The sequence below is a fragment of the Martes martes genome (genome assembly GCF_963455335.1).
Source record: "Martes martes genome assembly, chromosome: 15".
NCBI lineage: Eukaryota > Metazoa > Chordata > Mammalia > Carnivora > Mustelidae > Martes > Martes martes.
The window spans coordinates 8,326,765-8,350,916 of NC_137903.1; the positions used below are offsets into that span (position 1 = coordinate 8,326,765).

General features: G+C 49.5%; 1 protein-coding gene across 4 annotated transcripts in view; it reads left to right on the plus strand.

Moving 5' to 3' along the window:
• Positions 1-24,152, plus strand: part of PBX1 (PBX homeobox 1) — a 275,405-nt gene that overhangs the window by 140,864 nt on the left and 110,389 nt on the right. Inside the window, exon 1 of one of the 4 annotated variants that reach the window (XM_080824111.1) lies at positions 1,282-1,775. The exons of the other annotated variants lie outside the window; for them this stretch is intronic. The gene's annotated coding sequence lies outside the window, so the exon portion shown is untranslated. Of the gene's footprint in view, positions 1-1,281; positions 1,776-24,152 lie in introns of those variants that run through there. 4 annotated transcript variants of the gene reach the window in all.

Genomic DNA, 24,152 nt, shown 5'->3' on the forward strand with positions numbered 1-24,152 from the left:
CACGGGGACGCCCACGCACATCAGCAACGGCAGTGTTGCCGTCAATGTTCTGAGAAGGCTGGACACGGTCCATGGGGGAAGAGACAGGATGGCTGCATCCCACCCAACTTTTTATGGGTCCCTTTGTCAAAATCTACTGCCCTGAAGGCCCCATCTGCCTCCATTGTTGACTCCAAGAGAAGCTGGCCTTCTTTCCACGAAAATGGAAGCTTTGTAGGGGAAGAGAGGGGGTTGTGGATGAAATGGTGAGCAGACCCACCAGAGAACTAGGCCCAGCTGCTTGTTGCAGGAAATCCTCTAGTCTCGTTAGCCCCAAATTGTGGCAGAACAAAGCCGGGTCCATTGAAACAGAAAGAATAAGTAAACAAAAATAGAAAGGGGGGGAAAAGCCCACTTTCAGTTGAATAAAGTACCCCTGAGCCTACTCATGAGTTCAGAGGGGGATTCTCCCATGTCCAGGATATTTTCAGATTCTGATGGTAATGAGGGGAAGAGCATTGTGACCTTGAAACTTGGTCTGGGGGCGCGGAGCTGAAGACCACCAAGACCTGGAACCTGGACCCCCCACTGCAGACGCCTGCGTGGCTCTGCCGGCCGGTCCCTTGGGGGTGCGGCCAGGCAACCTCAGCCCTAGATTGGAGGGCGAGTGGAGGGGGGAGAGCAGGTGTTGAAAAGCCACACAAAAAAAGAATTAAAACAAAAATGGGCCTCAGGCTCATTTCCAAGAGCAGCAGGACTTCCCCTCCCTCTCTCTCTCTCTCTGAATTTGATATTATTACAGGAACATTATCACGGACTCAGTTTTCACTTGATGGTGGAATACCCATCAGTCCGGGGGGTGGGCGTCTCGTGAGCCCCTGTAAATCTGCAGGGAAGTACAGGGGTGAGGGGGTGCTACTCTCAGACCCCAGACGACAGCAGGACAGGGTATAGCCTGGGTGCAAGCAGGTCTACACAGTGCTGGCCAGGGAGCCGGTCACCTGGGTGGGAATCATAGCCTCCTTTGGAGGATTAAATCAGCAGGCGTCTGTAGGATGCCCTGGCTAGTGCCTGGTGTGTACACCGGGTCCCATAAACACCAGCTTTTGCTACCGTTTCTTCCTGGGATAAGGACAAAAGTGGGAGAAGGGAAGAAAAGGAAAGCCAGGTTGAAGACAGTACGTTTCTTCCAGTGTTGAGCAGAAGAGCGGACAGTGACGGCCGAGTCCGCAGTGGGGGACGCCGGCGCGTCTCTTCCTTGGCGCTGCACTTGCCCTTGCCGGCCGCATCTGTCCGCCAGGTGGGAGCCCGCGGGCCACGGCGGGGAGGGCAGGCCGGGTCTACCGCCGGCTGCAGGGACGTGTGCTCGCCTCGTACCGTCTCGCCCTGGGCCCTTCCGCCTTGTCAGCCCCTCTCCTTCCACTTGCTTCTGCGGACACAGGAGGGGAAATTATATCATGCCCTGGACAGACAGGACGGCTGTGGGCCATGTGCTGGTGGTGACCCGGGGCTGCGCTGTCAGCCCCCGAGATGTCTGCTGACCTGGAGGCAGAGGGACGAACACTTCCAGCAAAACTTTGACCGGCGTGATTTCCTTTGTGTTCTGCCGCCTCCCTCCCCTGCAACGCGCCAGCTAGTTGAGTGCCTGTGTCCAGCCTGAGAAACAAGTCTGGCACAGGAGGGCATGGGGAGAAGCCGGGTTTGGGAAATTGCTTTCAGGACACAACATCCCCACAAGCACAGGCTTGTCCCCATGAGCGTCCTTGAGCTGGATGCGGCTGTCTCTGTGTGAAAAGGTGAGCGACATGGTATAAAGGCTCCATTGTAAATATCCAGCCAGTGTGTTCTGAGAGCCTGCTACCTGCCAGACCCTGGGCTCCTTGGCGGGGCAGGGGTGGGGGGGCGTGGGGGGGGCAGGTCGCGGGGAGGAGTGGTTCTGAACACCCTTGACCATGGGAATGAGCTCCGGGTCCGGTGAGCAGGCAGGTTCCCAGAGTGGAATTGGGGGCTGAAGAACAAGACAGCTGTATTGGTCCCCCCTGTTCCCCTTTGCTGTTTTTTTTTTTTCTTTCTTTTCTTTCCATGAGAGCATCAGAAAGGTCCCATCTGCCTTTTAGGGGAGGGTCCTGCTTGGTGACTGGTAGCATCTGGGGTCGGGGCCAGTTCATTATGCCACCCAGAATAGCAAAGCAGTTGAGGCGTTGGAGACCAGGGAAGGAAGAAGGGATTTATTTTTAAAAAAAAAAAAAAAAAAAAAAAAGACACGCGCACACACACCACACACACACACACACACACACACCCCCAACCCTGCTGCCAATCGGGTCGCTCTCTGTCTGCTGTCTGCAGGCTGCTGCTACCCACTCGTTACAATTAAAATGAAGTGTCCGTCAGCGGCTATCTTCTCTGTGTGGCCCATATGTTTCTGAGCTGATACTGTCCGGATTATTCTGTTCGGGAAAACGATAACGGCTGTTTATAACCTTGGCAAAGACTGAGGCCTAATCAGGCTGGAGCACATTTTCACCAACTGGCTGATAACAGGCTGTTAGCAGCCTTATCGCTGGGGAGAGATAGGCCAAAATAAGCAGATCTGTGAGCACAGGAGCCCAATCGAGTGGTACACACTCTGGCCCCAGCTTTATTTTTAGATTCCCTTTTCCCGGTTGATATCAGAAGGCGCAGAGGAAGGAGGTGGGGTGGGTAGTAATGTGTGCCCCTGTGGGCTGTTAATCAGCACGAGAGGCAGAGGGTCAGCCCGGGTTCCAGTGCTCCGGGCTCCCTTCAAATGAGGGAAAACACGTGCGGGTCTTAGGAGACAAAGGAAGGGAAGGGACTCTGTTTCCCGGCCTGGTGTGTGGGCTCTGACTCCTCTTCCCGCTGTTGGAGTCTCCATCCGGGCGGGCGGGCGTAGGTCCCGGGCGCTTCCCACGTTCTCTCCTGCTGTAGGGACTGACTTCTGCTCTCTGTCTTAATCCACTTTGCCTGGGCATCTTCACGGCATCTCTCCAGAATGACTTTCCCTGCCCGGTTCGTCATCCTCACACAGGCTTGGAGGCCACACCATGGGTCGTGGCACGAGGAACCCAGGCAGGTCCGCAAGTGCAGAGAAAGGACATGGCGTGAGGCTCGAGGAAGGGTATAAACTGAGGCCCCGTGATGTCTTGGCTTGATAACTGGTCTTCGGCCCTTGGGGAGAAACTGTGAAGTTCTCAGAGAGGTCCAGGTTCCTGCTTCTTGCTGAAGCCTTCAAGGAGAAGCCCTTTGAACTTGTGCCTATGCAGGGACAAATCCACAGCTCGATTTTGCTTCTAGACCCCGTGTCTGAAATAAGTTACATCTGGGCCTTGACATGTGTGCGGTGCCAGAGCAGTTATGTTTTTATGTATGTATCATATAGAAAAAGATATATATGAGGTTGTCAAGCATGTGTTGAACATAAAATGTAGGAGGGAAGCTGAACAGCAACGGCGGCCGACGTCATAAAACGAAAGGAAGTTTGAAAGTATTGTTCGCTGCGGACGGTGCAAGTCTGGTATTTTCTCTGTTCATTTTGCAGAAACCTTGCTCTCCTAAAGAGCAGTAGGCATTTTCCTGTCTGCTCTGCTTCCGTCTGTCTGTCTGTCTCTGTCTCCCTTCTCCTCTTTCTTCCTGTCCTGTCCCTGCTCTCTGCAGCTGCCCCATTCCTGATTCACTTTTGTCTGCCAGAGACTGAGCGCGTGGAGTCAGGTGGCGGGAAGCAGGGCAAGGCGACCCGTGCATGGGGGAGGGGGACGTTCTCAGGGGCACACAGACTGAAGTAAGCACAGAAGGCGGCAGAGAGCCTTATTACCATTATCATGCAAATCTCTTTACAAGGCTCCCTTTATCCGTTAATCTCTGAATAGCGGGACCGTTCCTATAGCCCGAAATAAGAACCACCTGTGCCTCTGCGACCAAAAAAACACGGGTGTTACAGACAAATGATGTGTGGGAGCAGGAGGGGAAAAATTAAACATAAACAAATCCAATCTTTCTGTCATTTAGATCTCCATCGATGTGATTTTACAGCTCACATGGTGCAAAATGGCCAGCTCATTGGCAATTTAGGGGGACGTCCCCCAAGTTGAGAGAAACATCTCTGGGGAGGGTTGGAAATGTCGGGAAATTATTCAACAGTCTGTTTGTAAAAATCCACCCAGAGGTTTTTCCCCGGCAGTTTTTATTCTCCTTTTTGGAGGTTAGTGCCCATAAATGGAATTTGAATGATTTGGGTGAACGTTTCAGAGTCACTGGTGGATTCAATATAAAGGAATCTTTTACATTCTTGTCGCTGAACTCATCGTAATATAATATAGAAATCTAAATCTGGAAGAGACCTTGCATACAATCCAGGTCAGTCCTCTCACTGTCTGTTAAACCTTTAATTGAGAGTTCTTTACACGTAGCCAGCGTCCCCATTTGTCACATCGCCCATAGACTGGCTACATTATCTTTGGAGCGGCGATTCTTACAGGAAGCAACATAGCTCTTGCAAACACTTATTACCCTGTGTTATAGGCAATTAGCAGGGGCTGCAGGGAGATGTAGGGAAGGGCTCCAGCTCTCTGTGCCACCGTTGCTAAGACGGCAGAACACCAGCTAGAAAGTCCCCAGAAGTGAACATATCCTACTTAGGGCTAAGCGTCTTCTACAAGAAAACAGCAGAGTGCCAAAGGAATGGAATGGCTTCCATATTCCTTTCAGTAGGACTTTTTAAATGAGCGGAGTAACAATTCTCCTTAAAATCTGTCAAGAGGTTGAGTCCTTTCGTTCTAACCACCAAACGTTATTGGTCACAAGTATCAGAGTCATAGAATCTTGGACCTGGAGGAATGCACTATAAAGAGCCACCCCCTCCTCATCGTAGACGAGGAAGGTGAAGCCCCAGAGAGGGGACCGGACCTACCCCAGGAGTCCGAACCAGGGCTCCCACTAGGGTTGAGGATGGCCTACCTTCTAGCTCAGTGCTCTTTCTTCTTTATGATGACTTTGTAGGATGACTTCGTTGTGGGATGAAGAATTTAAAATAAATCCCTTAACTGTCCATGCCACCGCTCATCTATACTCGTCTATAAAATGAGGATCATAATTCCCCAGTTGATTTTTAAGTTCTCAAGAGCTGGGACTGTGTCATCCATCTCCACCTTTCCCCGGGCACCCGCCATTATACATCGAGCTGCTCAGTAGAAGTTGACTACTGACTACTGACTATTTGAATGAATGAATGAATGAGTGAGTGAATGAATGAATGGGACTTTTAATTGGACTTCCTGAATGACGACTCTTCCATTAAATGATCTTTCTAAGTTGGCCGCACAGTCCCAGCCACTCGGTTCTTAAATCTCCTTCAGCAGAAACAGTGAAAAAAATGGCGGGTGAGGTCTTTGGGAGTTGTGACGAGCACCTCTCAGGACTGCAGCGGCCTGCTTATAACCAGGGAATGTTGTTGTTGGTTTGCCTTGTGGTTGGTTGCTCACGAAGCCTGTGCTCCTGAGGGTCAGGTGACTTTGAGGTTCTGAGGTTCTCAGAAGCCGGGGTCCAGCACCTTCTTTCCATGTTTCCCGGTGACGGAAGGGAACCTCGTCCGGGACCCCGGGCGGAGACCTTCTTCAACTTGCTTCCTGCTGTTACTTAGTGTCTAAATGACACCGGGATCCAGGTGGAACTTGGTACATGGTTGAGTTAAAGTAGGTAGGTCTACTTTTGCTTCACTAGCCCAGGTCTTGGAAGCGAGAAGCTGGATTGCAAGTCTGTGAATTATCTGAGTCGATTTCTCTGACTCAGAAATCCTGCCCAGGATACCCTTTTCTCCTCAAAGCATACATTCTGTCCATCGGTCAAAAACCTGTATCTTTGGACCTCAACTCCCACTGCCAAGGTCCTTTAATTCAGGCTTCTCTCCTCCTCACCCTGCGAGGACCACGCACAGAGGCTGATGGTCCACTAGGCTTCCGAAGGCAGCCTTTTGGAGGGTCAGAGGGCAAGGCAGAGAGATTACTTGGAGGGGGGCGTGGGGGGGTGATTAACAAAATTTCAGTCTGTCGAATCGCACTTGCTTCTCTGAGGCATGTGGACGGCTGTATTCGGGTCATTACATATAAAGCCATTCTGCTTACGAATGATGCCAGCAGGGTGTTTTCAGATCAGATGGAGACCTCCAGGGAGGTGCGGCGACCTCCAAGGAGTGCGCTTCTCTGCACGTGCCTCTGGACACACCGCCCGCTGACCTGTGCCAGGCAGCCTGCCCTGCCCGAGAGGCGGCATCATTCATTGCGACGTCTTCGAGCCTTCCTTAACCATTCTGTCCCTTTAGACGCCTGGGAGTTAAATAAATAATAAGATCCTTAGCCCCTTGAACGGAATAGGAAGACTAAATTTTGAAAGATTAGGCAATTTGGCCCCAGGCAGGATGTGCAGAGACAGCACGACCCGCTGAACCCAGCCCAAGCGCCGGTGGCCAGAATTCTTCCTGTAAACACGTTCATCATGGGGGGTCGCCGCGCGGTGTCGCGAGGGGCTCTCGGTCAGTCTTCAGACTGACATTCACCACCTGTACGTGCCTGCCACCGAGATACAGACGGTTAAAGAGGAAAAGAAAAGAGAGACAGACACAGTTCCTTTCTTGTAAGACCTGAAGACACCGTCGGTGTGACAGCTCCATGTGGAACGTAGTTAAAATGTGAACTATTATGATACAGACCGTATTGGGTTTTGGATGTTGGAGAGCGGTTAAGGTGCAGGCTAGTGGTGGTGGGGAAGGGAGCTGGGGCTCTGAGTTGAAGATTGAAAAAGTGGGGGTGGCGGTCAGCACAAGGTGGACGAATGGGTCTTGCGTTTGAGGCCAAGCAAAGAAATAAAGGCAGAAAGACGGGAGAGTGATAGTTTCCCTTCCGGTAAAAAGGACACAGCAGTGATTAGGGGTGTGCCACCGTGGGAGGGACAGCTGAGGGGGACAGACATGTTCGCAGCTGCCAGGGCAGGTTGCTCTGGGTTTGACCTGCACAGCGTGACATTGGGTTTAGGTTCTTGGGTTTCTTGGGAGCCTCTGCTTCAGACCAGGCCATGGGATGCGTTTCTTCAACGACTTTTATCCGCCTGGTGTGTGATGCAGTCAGAACCAGACGTGGGGAGGAGGAAGGCCCTTCATGGCCACAGGATGAATCCAGACCAGCGAAGGCAGCCATTTTGGGAAGGAGTCCTTGGGTGTCCCAGTGGCCCCTCCCTTCCAAGACGGACCTGTGCCTAGGATTGTCAGGCAGGTGTTCAAATAAATAATGCATCTCAAAACACTTCCAGCAGCAGCTGGGACCGTCTTAGTAGCTCAGGATAGTGGGAGTACATCATCTCGGCTACTTGGGCAGGTGTGCGTTGGCTCCAGAAAGTTAGAACAAACGCTCTCTAGACATATCCCCTACGTGGACGAGGGTCCCATTTCTGACGGAGAAACAAAATGAAGCATTTATTTCATCGAGCCCTGCCCGGAAACAGGTGTGCCTTGGCTGAAGCCCATCAGTTCAAAAACAAACAAATTAATCGGCTTCCACTAGGGGGAGACTGTGGTTTCAGAGCACTAAGTTGGAATCAGTAACACCTGTTCCTGACAAGTTCTTGTGCATCGCAGTACCTAGTATAAACCTAGGAGAGGATTAACCTCCATTAATAATCAGAATCAAGGTGACTTGATATATTAGAGATCTATTTAGCACTTATGGGTCAGATACCATATGTATTGTTTTATTTAATCCTCAAAAATATCAAGATAGGTAACCTTAGTCCCCTTTCCTAAATAGTTCTGAATCGTTCATAACACTTAAAAACTTTGCCCAGGGATGCATAAAGCTTAAGTCTTGGAGTTAAGTCTGATTCCTGAGCTATGATTCTTTAGTAAAAATGGGAACTTGCCACTAACAGCATGTTTTACCTTTTTTTTTTTTTTTGACTCTGAACTTAGACTTATAGATTAATAGAGAAAAATATCTTGTGGAGCATCTGGATGGCTCAGTCAGTTAAGCGTCTGCCTTCGGCTCAGGTTATGATCCCAGACGTCCTGGGATCGACTCTCTCCCCTTCTCTCGCTCCTCCTTCTTGTGCTCTATCTTTCTCTGTCAACTAAGTAAATAAAATCTTGAAAAAAATAAAAGAAAGAAAAATATCTTGCGCTGGCCTTGTCGCATGTTCAAGGTAATTTTGGAGAATCCAGATTGTTTTCTGCAAGAGAATGTTACCCTCCACCCCCATAAAGATAACCGTGCTTGGGGTGAAAATCAGCTGCCGCCCATTGAAGCTCCCAGTTGGATCCCATTTGGGAACTCTGGGAGGTCAAGATGTGACCTTCATCATTTTGGATGCTGCTTCTGTAGGTCTAACCCTGGCATGTGTGGATCTAATAGGAATATTTGACAACCAGGAGTATTTAGGATTTGGGGGACAAATGTGGTCCTGAAAATGATTGTGTGGGTTCTAGTTGTCATCACACAATGAGTATCCCTGTGACATCGACTCGGAGCCCTCAGACAGCCAAACCTTGAATTGCTCAGGTTTCGGGAATGGGCTAAGCCCACCTTGGGTACTTTGTGGAATCAAAGCTAATGACAGAGGTGGTCTGGCTGGCCCTCACCAGAGACTCCACCATGCTTTTGATTTCTCTGACTTGATAGAAAGAGGCTGGAGAGAGCCACAGGCTCTTCTCTTTGTGTCAGGGATGTGTTTTGAGAGAGCAGTCTGTTGCAGCATTTCAGAGTTTGAAATGTAAAAATGTCAGTTGCAAAGGAGACAGAGGTTAGGTCTTTCTAACCTAGACTGTCGTCCTGTGTTCCCAGTCTTTGTGGTCAACCCCCCTCCCTGGCGTGGAATCACACTTGGATTTGTTGAAGGAGGCGGGGCTGACCCTCCGGAACTGGCCGAATGACAACCTTTTGGTTGATAACAAAAGTGTTTCAGAATTCTACCAGCCTTGCTCCCGGCCAGTGGCCCGTCAGATCTGATAAACTGCACGAGCTGGGGGCTCCTACGAGTGCAAGGGAGACCCACACGGCCACGCTGGTGTGTGAGAGCCAACAAACGGGCAGGGCAGTGCCCCCCTGAGCAAGCGATGCCACACTGAGCCATTTTTCTCTGCCCTCCCTCTCATGCAGGTTTAAATCAGAGGTGGGGTTAGGGGAAATTCTTCTGTCTCTGTACCTCGTCCTGGGAGAGGGGAAGTTGGGAGGCTAAGGCTTTGATGTCTGCCCTAAAATGTCACATATGTAGCCCCAATTCCAAAGGTGTTACGACTCCGTGACGAACGTTCGACTGGAACCTGGACATCTGGGAGTGCTAGCTGTTTTCACTTGGCCTGAGTATCTGCAAGCTTCAGACTGTTCCCAGGAGTTGTAAATAGGCATTTATAGGAAACCAGAGAGTAGATGTATGGGGTACAAGAATTATCCAGAGACTTTGTGAAAATTGCATGTGTTCTAGATCAGAGTCTCGGGATATGGGGAGGCCCAGACCAGGGCACTGGTGAAACAGTCAAATGATGCCCAGATGATTCTGTGTTGTGTCCCCCGGATGGAGGTCCAGCTTTACATTGTTGCCTTATTATATGGCAACATTGTTTTTGTCCTGTGCAATGAACATGCCAGTGATGGCCACTCTACCTACCTTTGAATTTGGAAGTGTTTGGGCTCCTGAAAGCCCATGGGGGTATGTCCAAATGTGTGTGTGTGTGTGCGTGCGTTTGTTTGTTTTCTAAAGCACACGGCCGGCTGCCGGCCCTGTGACATGTGATCAGAGTGATATGGACGTGCTAGCCCGGGCAGACCGACTCTCCCCGGTTCACCCTGCCCGCAAACCCAGCCAACATCCTCAAGGTAAAGCTCCGAAATCCCATGCTGACCTTTTCGTGAAGCATTATAATCAAGTTGAACATTTCCAGTTGTACCACAAATGCTTGCCCCATGGGAAAACACTTCCCTACATTTTATGACAATTGATTCTGATTTTGAGGAACTAATTTGTATTGAATGCAAAACGTCCAGCCTCCCATGGAAACCGGAAAGTCCCCATGTCCAGACGGTTTCCAACACCGTGTTTTTATTATAAAGACAGGGCAAACAATGAGAGATTGTGTTTTCTGTTTCAGAAAATCCTTCCTTCATTGTTCTGCATATTTTAATTTTCTCTATTTCTTTCTTGCTTTCTTTCTTTTTTCTTTTTCTTTTTTTTTTTTTTTTAAACACTCCTATGTGTCCAGTGCCAGGAAGCAATTTTTAGATGTCTGGGCTCATGGGAAACTTCACCCTGTCTGGATTCTCACTCCCAGATGGCAGAAGCTGCTGGATCTTTGTGTGTTCAGGCTTGTGTTGTGCCAAGGATCCCTGTGTGAACATGCTGACCCGTCTGAGAGACTCTTGTGCTCTGTAGTGAAGTCAGCCTTTCCGTCCCTGCAGGACGGTTCTGGTCACAAAGGCAGCAGTGCTCCTAGGACTCCGTGATGAACACAGGAGCCCTGGGGTCTCCTAACTTCCTTTGGAAGAAGTCACAGAAACGAAAGCTACTACTTCTCAGGCTAACATCTGCTGACACCAGCAGGAGCCCCTCAAGGTTGCCTTCTGCCAGAGCCCAAACGAGGGGCTCACGTGGAGAACTCTCACTGAAGCTTGAGCTCCCCGCGCCCCCAGACCGAGCTGGTTGTCTTCCTCAGTGCGAAGCGCGTATGGTGTTTGGGCAGGCGTGTGGTGGATGCCCGTTACAGTATCAGAGATGCCCAGTGGAATGTTACTTGTGTGGCTTGGCGATCTCTGGTCCAGGGAAGCTGTGGTCAGCTTAGGACTTCTCTGGCTTCCTTGCTGAGGGATACTCAACAGTGGTCATACCTGTATGGTAACAAAAGACAGATTTTAGGGGAATCCTCTTAGGCAGGGGGAAGGGGTCTGTTTTCCCAAAGCAAGGTCAAGCTCTCTTGGGAAGGCATTGTCTTCTACTTCCCTGGACCAGTGAGGAGACAGCCAAGGGAACTAGGGCAGCTGTGGGGGTGTCTGGAAAGGCTTCTCCTGATCCCAGGAGTCTGTAAGCATTCTCAGGTGCGTGGCTGACTGTCTGTTTCTATTTCTGGAATTTGCATCTTGGCATTGTCACGAAGGGGGCTTTTTCTGGTTATGCTTTGTGGTAGAAAGGTCAGCTGTGCACCAGGGAATATGGGACTCTCTGCTCTTCTGCCCCTCGGGCCCCGGAGCAGGCATTTGACTGGGATGCCTATGAGCTGGGGAGTGAGAAGGTCTTAAGACTTTCTCGCTGATTCTCAGTGCGGCCAGAATTCTCTTTAGGGCACTGCTTCAAATCTGTGACTCCATGTGTAAAATTGGGTGCTCTGTTTGGTGGTGGTGTTTTTTTGTGTTTTGTTTTTGTTTTTGTTTTGTTTTTTGCTTCGTACAGGATTGGGAGATAATGAAGGTAGAAGCATCATGACTTAAAAGCAAAAACAATTGAATTCTTTTGAGCTATGGCGCTCTGCTAGGACAGTGCAGTTTTTTCCCATCGTGGAATACCTTCCAACACATTTATCTGGATTCCCTCACTTTGCCATTTGCCGTCATTGGCACGAAAGAGCAATTTACAAAAGGCTCACTGATGTTCCCCAGGTTTGAAGGCAGAGCGTTCTACAGATCACCCTTGCACTATGCAGGGATTGGGGGCACCAGCCCCCTACACAGTTGGAAACCCACGTGTAACTTTTGATACCCCCCCAAACATGGTAGCCTACCGTTGACCCAAAACCTTACCGATAATGTCAGTAGTTGATGAACACATACTTTATATGTTATATGTGTTATACACTGTATTCTCATGATAAAGTGAATTAAAGAGTTAAGAAAATCGTAAAGAAGAGAACATACATTTACAGTGCCCTAGTGTAAAAAAACCTGTGTGTAAGTGTAAGTGGACCTGTGCCATTCAGACCCATGTTGCTCATGGATCAGCTGTGTTTAATTTCTCATGAGTAGCTCACCTGTGGTTCCCCCTTCTCTACCTGGCTGCTGTCGGGACATGGGGAAACCCATTCAGGGATTAGCCGGGGTGCATATTTTCAATTAGAATGTTTTATTTGTTCATTTATCCATTCATTTAACAAAACTTTATGGAGTATCTTTTTGCAACAGGCTGTATTTTTTTTTTTTTTTAAGATTTATTTGGGAGGGAGAGCGAGTGAGTGAGAGAGAACACTAGAGTGGTAAGAACAGCAGAGGGAGAAGCAGACCCCCGCTGAGCCGGGAACCCGATGTGGCTCAATCAGGGGACTCTGGGATCATGACCTGAGCCAAAGGCAGATGCTTAATCAACTGAGTCACCCAGATGCACCTCCTCCTCCTCCTCCTCTTCTTCTTCTTCTTTTGATTTTATTTATTTTTTTGACAGAGAGAGACTGAGAGAAGGAACACAAGCAGGGGGAGTGGGCGAGGGCGAAGCAGGCTCCCCACTGAGCAGGGAGCCCGAGGCAGGGCTCGATCCCAAGACCCTGAGATCATGACCCAAGCCAAAGGCAGATGCCCAACGACTGAGCCACCCAGGCGCCCTCTCCTCCTCCTCCTCCTTCTTCTTTTAAAGATTTATTTATCCATTTGACCGAGAGAGAGATTGCAAGCAGCACAAGCAGAGGGAGTGGGAGGGGGAGAACCAGACCCCCCTGTTGAGCAGGGAGCCCAACACGGGGCTCAATCCCAGGACCCCAGGATCATAACCTGAGCCGAAGGCAGACGCTTAACCAACTGAGCCTCCCAGGCACCCCACGACAGGCTATATTCTAGGCACTAGGGATAACAATGTGAATGGAAGAGACAAAATCCTTGTCTTCATGGAGCTTCCATGTTAGCGAAGGAAATAGACAATAAACATGATAGGACGTGGTGTCGGGCGGTACACTATCGTTTAGAGTACTAATGCCTTAAGCCCAGCTTTGCGTCTTACCCCTAGACTGACCCTCAGCTCTAGGCTCCCTGGCAGGTGGTCCCCTGCACGGGGCTGCCTGGCTGTCACTGATGATACGTATCTGCAGGGTTTAAGCTCAGGCTCTGTAACCATTTCTGCGACAGGATCTTCTTGCCGCTCACTGAAGCCTTAATCTCTTATGCCGCGATCAATGGGCGTGTGCCTTTCCCACTTGGATGCTCATTTTTTAATCCTCACTGCCTCCTTCAATGTCATCCTGTTCCATTTTTCTTTATAGACTTTCAGGTCTACTGTACCTGCTGATTACTTAGTGGAGAGTGCTGGGCATCTCCCTTAATTAATTCCATCGATTTCAAATCCCACGAGGTTTGAGGTCCTTAGACTTCTGAAGCGGCTAAATGGAATGTCTAAATTCCAACCTTTGGCTTCGACAAATTGTTTTGCCACAAAGTTGCTGGGGGAAGTGCTGCGGTTTTATTTATTTGAAAGAGTGTATTAATCCACAGAGGCTTGTGCATTCTTAACTGGGCTTTTTGTAGATGAGGTAGAAGGAAGAAAGGGGCTTGGACCGCTCCCTCTTTCTCTTTCCCCCCTTCTTCCCCCATGTGCTTCCGTGATGCTGACTGAGCTGGGGCGCTGTCTGCCCAGCCAGTGGTTTCTTGAATTCTTTGAAGAAGGGTCTGACTGTCAACCCAGTCTCTTGGAGGAGTAACCACGTAGGGTTTTTCCAAAAGGACACAGCTAAAACCTATGGCAGTGACCTTGTTGAGTGATATGCGTGTGATTTCCTAATGCTCCCTGCTAAAAGGAAGTGGGGAATTTCTGGGAAAGGGTTATCCACTCGGGCTCGGCATCATGAGGTTTGGAAGAACAGTCCATCTCGCCCATGGAGGTGAAGAAATTAGCATTGCTGGGAACTTCAGAGATCCTGGCCTCATTTTCCTCATCGTAGAAATGGATCAGAACTTGCACTGACTCAGACCTTGGCACGTGCCGGGCCCCAGATTAGGCTTCCTGCGCACGCGGTCTGTGGATGGTACAATGACTGACTGGATCGGGCTGATCACGTGCTGCCGCCGGAACCCCGCGGCCAGCCCGGCCGCGCTGGGAGCATTGGCAGCGATCAAAGAGTTCCTGTGGGCTCCATGTGGGTGGTGGACAAACGGTTGGGGCTGGAGGGAGAGATCGACAGATGAATGCACCCCCCTCCTCCCCAGTGGGCCATCTGAGCATCTGAAGTGGTGTGCGTGGTACAAGGCCAAGAAGCACATTCTGTAGAAGGGCGTGGACTGCTCTGAAAGGACGGCTTCCTTTCTGCCCCCGGGGCCGGCCAGGCAGCCGAGCCCAGCCCTGCCCGCCGCTGGGGAAGAAGACTGTTGCTATGCGCCGGAAGCTTAATTTTATTATTGCTCTCCCCTATTTAATGTCTGTCTCTCAGGCAGCTGGTGATGTTTTAATGAAGCTGGAATTGTATAGTCTGTAGCGCTGGGTAATCATAAGCTGCCGAGTCAGAATCAAATTAATAATTCATGAAATTAAAGTGTATAATTAATTTGAACCATGCAGATGAGAAGAAGGGCCAGCACCCACCGCCTGGAAGGGGCTGAAGTGTGGGGAGTGTTTACCGAGCTCAGCTTCTGTCCCCAAATAGCGTCAGTCGGCCTACGGATTGGGGGTCACGGGGAGCCCGTCCGTCTGTCCACCTGCACACGTGTGCTTCCTGGAAACAAGATACACCTTTGCCTAAAACTTGAACCAACCTCAGAAGGTCCAAGCATTTTGGTGGGTTTTGTTCAGCCTTCCGAGGCCCTGGAAGGAGCTTATTCCAACCAGAAATGAGATCGTCAGATGTTACCGGGTTACGTAGCCTTGCAGCAGGGATCCGGTGGAAAGTACCACCAGAAGCTTCACTCTTGGGTGCAAATCGCAGAGACGTAAATCGATTCCCAAAATGTAGGCATTCTGTTGAGCATCCTATCCCTTGTATATCTGTCTCATGAGTGCACACACACACACGTGCACACACAGATACACAAGTGCACAGGCGGACACACACACAGAGCACATGCGAATGACCTCCTGGACAGCAGCAATGATGTGTTTCCCATCCAGCATCTTGTTTGTTTGTTTTTTTCTCCCAGATGCCCTTGGCCTGGCGAGAGCTTGAAAAGATATTCTTGATGCCATTGCTAGCAGCAAAGTGAAGGGAGAGGAGCCCAGGTGCCTCATTTTGGGGAAGGGACTGGTATGAAGCCTGGGTGTGATGCTCTGTCTTTCCTGTGTGCTGCTCTGATGTTTGTCTCTCTTGCCTCTCTGGGTGTAAGAGGCAGGGGTTCTGCTGTTGACATCACTTGCCGGACATGGTGCCTGCATTCTGCAGACGCTGACTGGGATCCCTCCGTTGTATCTGTACGGGATGCCTGCACCGGTCCTTAGTTTTGAAAGACAAATGCTCTGGTACTGTACTGAGGGAGGGGTCTCTGGGCTGTGCTTTTCATTAGAAAATCCCTTCTGGTGTTTCAGCCTCCTAAGCATGGCATCTCCTTTTCCCAGTGGAGGCTTGCAGAGAGTGAGAAAGCAAAATGGGGAACCGCAAGTGTCCGTTCCTCTTTGTCAGGTCTTTGAGAGTTCTTGTTCTAAAGGGACAAATGATTGGAAGCTGTGATACAGACTAATAACGCATAAACCCCCAAAGGTTTGGGTTGCACTGAGGCTCCGTTGACTTCACAGTCTTGAGTCTTCAGAATGTTTATTTGTCCCTCACATAGAGGCTGGCTCGGTCTGCCTCTGTTCACACGCTTAGCCAGAAACGCCGGGAGGGAGTTGTCCCGGTGGGAGATCTCCAGGGGTTCCCAGGGCCTCATAGACAGCATCGATTCTCTTTACCGTCTTGTGATCTGTGTGGGCCCCCTAAAGAGCCTTTGCTCACAGGGCCTCAACTTCTGTAGCACCTTTCTGCTTTCCCGTAGGTGACTTTCCAGCCACTGGTGGGTTGGCAGACTGGCTGACTCCCAGTAAACGCATCTCCAAGTTCTAGCTTGCTCCCAGCAATCCTTAAACCATTCATTGCCTGTCTCCCATTGTCAGACTGAGGCACAAATCAGAAATATCTGATGCCCAACACACAACAGACTCATTTTGGGGCAAAAATAATACTCCCGTAATATGTCTGGCTTCCTATCTTCAAAGCACTTTGCTTACACAAGTAAAGCCTGACTATGAAGTTGCTATCTCTCATCTTTTGGTAAGAAAGTCAAGGTGGAGAATGACAGTGATTTGCTCAAGACATCTAGAGTGCTTGGCACCATGACGGGATTGGCTTTGTCTTACCTTCCAGTTGGTAGCGGGAGCCTTTGACAACCATAGGATTTGGAAAGGAAATGTAACCGCCTAAGCTCATCTGGAATTTCCTACTCTTGTGTTCAGTTGAAAATTTTTGACTGCCCTGGGTGACTGGATGCCATCTTGCTAGAGAAGTATTATACTGCATGGATTCTTATACAGTTAAATCTGTTTTTTTAAAGATGAAAAATCCTTTGAAACTGCTGTGGAATGATCGGAGTTTGTGCACAGTGTTTACTTGCAATCTCTGTTCTTGCATACAGACGTTTTGGTCAACCCATAGCTGTCTCCTCCAGGGAATGGGATCTTTCTGATTTGAATATGTTGATTACGGTTCTCAGAGGCTGAGGTCTTTTTTTTTTTTTTTGCTGTGAGCTTAGTGTAGAGAGAACGGGAATGATGTTTCTGAGTCTACTTCTTCGTCCCCTGCATAACTGGACAGTGACCCTGCCAGCCCAGTTATTTTAGCCAGGCAAACAGTGATTAGCTCGATTGCCATAGGATCAGTTTAATTAACCAGGTGGCGTTCAGCCATGAACATGGCTGGAACCAGTGAATTAACCAAAAAAACCCAAACCCTGGCGACATCTTGGTATATGAATAGATGTATGTTGAAGTCACATCCAGGAATTATATAAACTTGGGAGCATGGCCATTTACTTCATCACTGAATTACACTATGTTTAAAGTCTATTGGGTATGAAATGGAAGTCTATGGAGTATAAAAATGGTCTTTGGAAAGTCTTTTAGGAAGAGAAGTACTTCCTAAAACCTGTAATGGCAAAATAACACTTTGTTGGTAAAAGCAGACGTTGCGTCTCCCACTGTGAAATCAGTCTTCATGGGGGTCCCCAGTTCGTGTCTTTATAGCAGCATTTGCGTGGGGCTGGCAGGTGCATTTTTTGCAGAGGAAGGAACACACCCGTCCTTGGGGGCAGTGACCGCGTCAGCGTCCCTTTGAATGGGCGCAGAGTGGGGGCTCTGCTTCTGTCTTAGCATCGGCTTCCTCCAAGACCCTCTCTCGTGCTTCTGAAACGCAGGGAAAAGCCTTCCCCTTCGTTTTCTGGGTTCCCTCCGGTGTCTCTTCTTGATCACTGCATTTTGGTCGGGTGTTCAAGCGATGCAATATGACGGTACGGTTTTGCCAAAGCCTAACACCAAGCTTAGGCTGTAGTGAGTCACAGACCCCCAGGGATAAATAATCCGACCCGTTAGCATCTCCGGAGTGAGTGACCGCACCCACCCCTTGGCATGCGCACAATGAGTATGTAATGAAATTCAGTAATTAACTTATTTAACTTATGTATTTGTTTAATGTGTGGATTTAATGTCTGTCTTACAATCTCAGAAAATCTGCCATTTCTGTCGGTTGCAATTGGAAGATTCTGGAAGTCAGGGACTAGGCGTGTGCACGTTTATTTCCTCCTCTCTGTGTCATGTTAATAAAACTCCCTCTGGTTATAATTCAAAGTAATACAATTCAGACGTAGGGCATTTTAATAAAGTGCACTTTTCAAGAACTAACGTACTTTTCCAAGTAACCAGGGCAAGCGACCTTCGGCGAGGGCTGCTGAGCAGAGGGTGGGAGTTCGTGGGTGGTTTTTCTGGCCTCTCGTATCCAGTCACACAGTCGTGATTGGTTTTGATCCCTGAGGTTTAGAGACTGACTTAGGGTCACATACACACTCCCGCGGTGGTAAGGTCCCTGGTTGGTTTGGAGCAAAAGCCCGCAGTCCCATCCCGTGTACCCGAGATGACTCACGGCCACTTTCCTATGGCGTGTGGGGAGGGGCCCTCTGCCACTCAGGCCATGAGGATTTTTGCCTTTGTTAGTAGCCAGGATGTGGTTGCAGGTCATGGCATCTGGGCTTCTGTGCGCCGGAGCTCCCAAGGTTTTGCTCCATTTTCCAAGTTACGGTGAATAACCGTCTTCCTCCGTAAGGGGCAAGTGGGAAAGTGGTCTGTCTGTCCTTGGAGAGGGAGGCCCGTACCTCGTGGATGTTTCTAGTGGGATTTCTCAGCATCTGTGCCCCCTCCCCTCCTCTGCTGAGGCCATGAGATGAGAAACCAATAAACAAAGAGTGGGGATGGCTCATTCGTACGCATTCTGGCGAGGACGCCTGTGGCTCTGATGAAGGCGGGCGAGTCATCTCAGGCCGTGGCTCCCGGAGACACGAGCAAGGAGCCCACATGCCATGTTCCTATTTCTTGGGGAAACCAATAATTTCTTTGTTTTCCAAAATGAAGCCAAAAGCATAGAAGGAATTCATAATTTTCAGAAATTATTTATTAACATGATCACATATCCCCACAGGCAGCAGATAGCCCATTATTCAGAATTATAACCTCTCCTGGATTTAGACATGGCCTGAATAATGAAATTGGGGGAAATGCAGAAAATACGGGTGTTAATGTTAACTAAACACACTTCATTCAACAGAAGGAGGGACCGTCTCTCAGCTACAGATTTGTTTGTTTCCTCAAAAAAATGCATATTTTTTGCTTAGGGCCTCTGGTTTTTAGCTTTACACCAGTACAGAGTCACTGAGTAATTTTTAACTGCAGGATGCAACTCTTTCCTGATATTCTCTCCACCCACTGCAACATATTTCAGCTTAAATGGCCTGTTATTTTTCTTCACAGAGCCATGTCTCTGCATGGGTGAGAACTACAAAACCAGTCAGGAGGCATTTGATACGCCAAATGGGTCAGCTCATTATAACTTCTAGGAAACCACAAGATAATTGTAGGGTTGCTGCTGGTAGGCTCCTCAGGCCCGTGTTAGGCGCTCCTACTCTCCTCCGCTCAGCGTGGAATGGCCGCTTCTCCTTCTAGTACATTCGATAGGACATCTGAATAAAGGTGGGACGTGCCAGAGTTTTCAAGGCGGCATTCAGGAGTATGGGGGAACTGATCTTAGAGGTTTAAAAGAACAAAACGAAAATACGGGATTGAATTCTTACAGTAAGTAGGAAATACACTTGGGGCCGTCTGTTTCGAATGATTAGAGTACCTTTGTTGATTCAAAGTGAATTTTTCCTAAGTGATGTCCTGTTGGTAGGTTCCCCCACAATGAAACGGTCATGGTCCCACTGAGGACGTTTAGCCGTGTGCTTACATTGGGGGTTTTCGTCTATGAGGGCAGCAAGAGGTTGGGCCTGCTTTCTCGGGATTCGTGGGTTCATATAAATGCTTCTAATGTGAGTGTAGAGATTTCAAAGGATTGCATGTGTGTGTGTGTTACAGGTAGGCATATACGTCTTTATAGATGCATGTCTGTGTATAAATAATAATATTAATAGTAACAGGCAACATTTGTATAGCAGTTACTCTATGCTTGGGGCGATTCTCAGTGCTTTCTAGGCAATTTGTTTTAAAGAAGCAGATGAAGTAGATATAAATATTATCCCTTGTTTACAGTTAGGGAACCTACGGTCCAGAGAAGTTAACCAACTTACCTAAGGACACACAGCCCATAGGTCGCATATTTAGCTCATGTAGGCAGGCAGTCTGGCTCAGGAGTCTGTGCTGCTTCTCACACAAGTGTAATAAGCAAAGGACAGATGGGAAGAAGAAGAAGAAGAAGAAGAAGTGGAGGAGGAGGAGAAGCGGGCATCTGGGTGGCTCGGTCGGTTAAGCGTCTGACTTGATTTTAGCTCAGGTCGTGATCTCAGGGTCATGAGATTGAGTCCCACATTGGGCTCCACGCTGAGCATGGAGTCTGCTTGGGATTCTCCTCTCCATGTACCCCTCCTCCCCACCTCCTGCTTATGCGTACTCTCTCTCTCTCTCTCTCTCAAAATAAATAAATAAATAAATAAATAAATAAATAAAAGAAGACGTGACCATCACCAGGTTTTCCTGGTGCACCAGGTCCTGTGGCCGGCCTTCACATCCGTGGCCACATCTAATCCTGTCCATGATGTGAGGGCTTGGGTACCATCCGTACCCTTCACTTTCCATGTCTGGAAACAGAATTGGCTTCTGACTTGCCTCATGTTGCACATCTGGTAAGCAACAGCTCTTTGGTGTTGTTGGGATCCGTCTCAGAGGACCTCAGGACATCTAAAGCCACAGAGAAGTCCCTGTGAGTGTCGCAGAGGCCCCGCTGGGTTTGCAGGACGGCAGGGATGGCAGGTCTACCAGCTGGCTAGAGCGTGGAGTCTGTGAACCCCTTTCTCCTCAGTTTGTTTTGCTCTTGTCCATGAACATAACCCCGAGTGTTAGTCCCAGAGCTGGTGGCATCGGTGAGGGGAGACAGAGTCATCCCCACGCAAGAGCCTTTCCGCGCTCTGTTGGCCATGGCCTGGCGATGGCAGTTGTGTGCTCCAAGTCAACCTCTGGGTGTCCTGACCTCTCTGGTGCCCACCTCAGGTAGCAGAAGGCTGTGTCCTGGGACCTCTCTCTTCATGGTAAGGACGGAATAGTGTCATTTTTTCAACCTGGGTCTTACGACCCATTAGGTGTACCATTGGGGGGAGGAGGAGATTCTCTCCTCTCCTCTTTCCTCTCAGCTCTCTCCTTACTCTTGGAAGAGGTTCAACCTCTTCCATGAAATGTTTTGAAGACCTCTCTGGCCCTCACTGTAGCTACCACAGCTACCGCAGCTACAGTGGGATCTGAACAACCTACCAGTTCAGGCTCCAAGACTCATTGTACAGAAAATGTACCACTTTGCCTACGCTTGGTCAAGTCTAGAGCGGCAATACGTCACAAAGTCGAATGATCTCAACTGGTTCCGCCCCCTTGGTGTTAAAGAAGCAACTAGAACAACCATTTGTGGCAATGTTTTGCCATAGTTTCTCTCCTTTTCTTATTTGTCAACACCCATGTCTGGATGATGGGATTTTGAGTATATTCCTTTGCTTACATGGGCAAAAACAATGCATTGTTGGGTTGTGCTCATCAGAATGAGGGCAGAAAAGTGGAAGAGTCCGGTGGGTTTTTGCCATTACAGTATGTGTGTGTCTGCACGCGCGCGTGTGTGTGTGTGTGTGTGCACGTGTGCATGCATGCATGTGTACACACATGTCTGTGGCTCTCACATAGGCACAATAGGTCTTCTGGAGGCTGAGTCCCTCTCTGTCGGCTCTAGAAACATCTTTACCAGCAATGACCCACTTGACCTAGTTTTGCAAGTGTCTTTCGCCTTCTTCCTAGTCTTTGCGTTCCTTCCCCCATCAGACATATCATCTTCCCTTTTCATCAGCCAAAAAAAAAACAACCCTCGCTTGGCTTCCCCTCTGATTTCAGCCTGTCACTTGATGAGGTCCCTGCTATTTATATTTTTGTTTGTTCGGAGGGAGGGGGGAACCGTATAAATAAAGCCCCGGCAAACCCAGCCGCCCTGCTGGATTGGAAGGGACTCCCTGGCCTCATGGCAGCCGCTGCCTAACTGGTAGTTAAGCAGGGACCAAGAGGTCCACACCATGAAAGCCCTTGAAAGGGTTACTGGGAAATGCAAACAAAAACAACATGCAAATGAGGCCGCCAGCAACAGGTAGGCTTAATCAGATGCTGTCAGATGAATTCAGCATCTCCCCGATTGTTGCCTCTCTTTGCCTCCCATTCGGAAGCCCTCATCTGCTCCAGATGTGGTTTAATTTACTGCGACTTGGCTAATTACTGTAATTAAGGATTAATTACTGTTAATTACTTTCACATAAACTCAACGCCAGTCAAAGAGCGGAGCCTTATGAAGTCTGCCACAGAAGTGAGCACGGCTGGGCGGCCTGCGTGCGCCCCGCAGGTCCACGGATGACGCCCGGCCCCGCCGCCACGCGTCTTCCTGACCTGCCAGCCTCGCCAGCGGGACGCGGGGGCCAGAGGTGCGGGAAGGGTCGGCGCGCAGGCCCTCCCAGGGCATCTGCTACCAGGCCCTTCCCTACCCCCGGGGCGACCGCCAGGACGGGGCCGATGTCGGGAGAGGGCCCGGACGGCTCGGCTCGCGGAGAGGAGCGCGGGGCACCGGCCTTCCCGCCGGAGCTGGGACCCGCCGTGGGTCCCGCCCCGCTGGCTCTGTGGGCCGGTGCGGAAGCCAGACAGGAGATGTCACCACAGGTCACTGGAGCAAAAAGCAAAGGAGGGGCTGGAAACCAGCCCCGGGTTACCCAGGTCTTCCTGAGTCCCGCCGTCCCTCGTTCACACGCGGGCCTGGTTCTGTGGTGGCGGTGGCCGCAGCAGTGGTAACCGCGGTCCCGTCATCACACAAGTAGGAGAGGAGCGTCACCCCCAGGACGGCTCCCCGGCTTCGCCCGGGCTCTCGGCTCGGCCCGTGAACGCTTCCGCGAGGTACAGACACGAGAGATGCCCTTAGTGCCTGACGGTGCTTTCTGTTTCATGGAGGAAATGGAGCCCTTTAATCTCGAAATCCCTCAGTTTCCCCCGCACGGTGTCTCCAAATGTGTCCGTATCCTACCTTCCTCCGTGAGCCAGTCCCCTTCTATGTGAAGGCGATTCTTCTGCCTGGGCCCCTTGGCGAGTCTCTGCTCTCTCTTCTGGTCCTTGGCTTTATCCACGGCTCCGTTTGTCTCCTGTGTCTTCGTGGGCCGCCTTCCTGAGTCCTTTCTAGCACACGGGAACCTTCCCGTGGCTCCGTCTTTCTGTAGCTCCACGGTCTCTCCCTTCCTCGGATCACTCGAATGCTCAGAAATCTCCCTCTAATCTTTCTCAGCCTGCTTCGGTCTCCCTTGGCCTCCCTCCTTAGACTGTTCTAGAGAACGGCGCCCAAGCCCCACGGCTGCTTGACTGTAACGTGTAATTTTCAGTCCTCCTCCTACCGGACTTCTGTCTTGGCTGTGCTTAGCACTTTCCTTCACGACCTCCTCTCAGAAGCTTTACTCCCTTGGCCTTTATGATTCTGAAGGATTCTGTTCCCCTTCATGGGCTTCTCTTTCTCCATCAGACCCTTGGATACTGGTATTTCTCTGGAGTTCCAGCCTCGGATGGGCTATAGATGGACTTCGTTCTACACACTCATGGGGTGATCCCATCAATCTTAGGGTGTTTGTGACTCACAAACATGATGCCGGGCCATGTGTCTCATTCACTCTTGTATCCCACAAGGGTATGTAGTGCCACCATTAATACAACGGGACCTCCTGCTTGCCGGACCATGGAACCCTGGGTCATAGGCAACCTTGGGTCCCCGGCAGGTCCACTTTCAAGAGTCTTGCTTGTCCCCAGTGCCACCTTAATTCTTACATAGGAGGATATTTCTGTGAGATATTACAGTGAGGCAGGTCATCGTGTCATCTAGGAAATCCCAGGACTATAATCGTTTCAAAGTCAGGTTCAAAGATCTTTTCTGATTGTGAAATTCCAAAAGATGCATTGTTGGTGAGAAAAGAATACGGGACTCTGTACTACCATCTGTTTATAAAGAATAACCTGCTTGTACATAAGTAGGGTTTTCTTCAAACTGACAGAAGGGTACTGCTCCAACATAAACGGAACCTTAATTTGGGGCTGATGAGACATTGAAATGGATTTTTTTCCCTCTATCCAATTACATTTTTCAATAAACTAGGAAAGAAAAACTATTTAACAGCTTTATACTTGAAGTAATTCTAAGTGAGATTTTAACTTTCACGAAATATTTTTAAATCTTAACAAAACCTGTTAATTAAAGGAAAACAACTTCTATACAATTAAAACGCACTGTTAAAAAAAAAAAGACTTTTGTGTGTGTTTGTTTCTTGCCATGTCCACAGAAATAGTCTACTTATTTTTTTTTCTTTCGGTGACTCATTTGCAAATGGGTTGTTGGGCTTCGTCGTGCACGTGCATGTCCTCACACACCGTGTTGCTGTGTTGTCGGTGTGCGTGTGGATTCGTTACGGGTGTGTGCTTGTGTTTTTCACTATGCGTTTGCAGATTGTAAT